We start from the raw sequence: 2,277 nt of genomic DNA, 5'->3' as shown, positions 1-2,277 counted from the left end.
CCCCCCGTCCCCGTACTCTGTCCTTGCTGCTGCTCAGTACTCAGAGGCCCCGACCGTGAACCAAGACACAAGACACCCCAGCTCAGAAGCCACGTCCCATCTCAGAACCCGAGGTCTCAGGTCGGAATGCAATAGTCGGCACCCGGCCAGCCCAGATGTCACTGACAGCAGCTTCAGGGTCCCCCAGGCAGCGGACCATGCTGTGAGAAACCCTTCTCCACCATATAGCCAGAGACTTCCTGTGCAGAATCTCTACGCCGACCCCACAGGCTGCTCACTACCACCCCACAGTTCCCCTCTCTCACTGCTTTAGAGTATGGGAGTTTTCCTTAAGCCTGAACCCCAACCTGTCCCCCAATCACAGACATGCCCGGAAATGCACAGGAGTGCCAACGACAGCCCCCCCTCTCAATTCTCACATCTCCCCCTCCACCCCTACTCTGCAGTCAGAAGCTGAGGGACCCCAAGGGCAAATATGTTTGTTTACAAAACACAGAGCCCCTCCCAGCATGCGATGCCTCGGGGAGCAGGAGGGGCTGGGGCCTCACAGGCCTGAGACCTCAGGAACACCAACCTCGCCCCCAGCAACATCTGAAGGCGGGGAGGGCACAGAGGGACAATGCTCCCTCTCCAAGGTCATGACTGTGTGTCCACTCGGCTCATGGATTCCTGCAAAGGCCTGCAGACGGGTGTGTCTGTTTCGGCCACATCGGCACCTGGTGGCCAGCGCTGTATTCTATGACAGCGGGCATGGGAGTGGAGGGCCGTGAGAGGCCTGAAGCTGCGTGCAGCTCCGGGGCCTATTGCTGCCCTCGGACCACCCCGGCGGACTACGGGGCAGGCGAGGGAGAGATGTGGAGTCCCGGGCTCACCTTTGACCGGTCCCCAGCCCTCAGCATTGGCCAGGCATCTCTGAGGGCCATCGTGTTCCACGGGGGTGCACTGCTGTGGCTGGGGGGAGGCATGAAAGCGGTCAGGCCCCCTCCCTCTGTCCCTGCCCCCTAAATCCCACTGCAACTTCTGAACCTAAGGACCTTGGAAAAAATAAGGGCTGACACTTACATGAAATGACTTTGTACCTACACCGAAACCCTCGGAGATGAATATCGTTAGGACCATCCACAGGTAACTGAGAAGCTGAGGTACTAAGAGGCAGGGTAGAAACTGCTGCGTGTTCAAACCTGGCTCCTCCTCCCACTGCCTGTGAGAACGAGGCAATTTGGCACACGTGGTTGGGGGAGAAGCCGGGTTTGAACACGGGGCAATTTATGACCCGAGCAGGTGCTCTTAACTAGCGTCCTCTGCCCCCGCCCCACAGCCCACTCCCTTTCCATCCAATGGTCTGGAAATACTCTGCACCTGACCCCCAGAAAAAAGTAAAGACGGTGGGGACAGCGGCTTCTGATGCTTCACGCTGCCCCGTCCTCCTCCAGGGCTGAGGAAAGACGCTCACACTTGGAGCCACCCCAAGTAGCTCAATGGGACCCTGAGTGCTTGTCAAACGTCTGTACCCAACTACCCGCAGAAGAATAAACATTCCCTACAAAGTCCCAGGGCCTGGGAAGCCCGTACATTTGCCGCAAGTGAGAAATTTCTCGGAAGTTGATAATTTTGGCTCACAATAGACGTGAATTGAGTGTGTAATCCCAGAGCTCCCATATATATATGCACATATATATATGAATATATGTGCATAGATATGAATATATATATGAATATATATGCACGTATATATAAGGTGGTTTTTAGAACAAAAAGCTGTGTCGCCCCCAGGTCTTTAGGGAAGAAGGCAGGCCGTTCCAGGAACAACCGCCTTGCTGGAGTGTGGACACAGGGGTACCAGAGCCACAATTCGACACAGTTCCAGCTCATCCAAGAGGCCCCGGGGCTCCTTCCTGTGGCCTCCACTCCTTCTTGCTTTCTCATTTGAAAAGAAACTTCTGGACTAGAGCAGACACCTATCCCCGGTCAACTTTCTGCCTGGGATGGTCGTGGGGGTCCGTGGATACTCATTCAAAATTAAGTAAATTAAGTCTCAGAGACGTGATCACACAGCTAATAAGTGACAGAATCAGAGTGTGGACACCGGGGCTTCCAGAGCCACAATTCAACCTGGTCCCTTCTCATCCAAGTGGCCCAGGGGCTCCTTCCTGAGGCCTCTGTTTCTTCATGCTTTTTCAATTTGATATCAGACTTCTGGAATGGAGCAGACACCTCCCTCTCCTTCACCTTTCTGCCTGGGCTGGTCATGATGGTTCCTGTATACTCATTCAAAAT

The 2,277-nt window shown here is 54.7% G+C and overlaps 1 pseudogene; it reads left to right on the top strand.

Annotated features, from left to right (window-relative positions):
- Window positions 1-2,277, top strand: part of LOC105304180 — a 12,715-nt pseudogene that overhangs the window by 7,353 nt on the left and 3,085 nt on the right.

This window comes from Pteropus vampyrus, unplaced genomic scaffold, assembly GCF_000151845.1.
Source record: "Pteropus vampyrus isolate Shadow unplaced genomic scaffold, Pvam_2.0 Scaffold332, whole genome shotgun sequence".
NCBI classification, from domain to species: domain Eukaryota; kingdom Metazoa; phylum Chordata; class Mammalia; order Chiroptera; family Pteropodidae; genus Pteropus; species Pteropus vampyrus.
The sequence above is the reverse complement of the archived record's forward strand: the minus strand, read 5'-3'. Positions and strand labels throughout refer to the sequence as shown.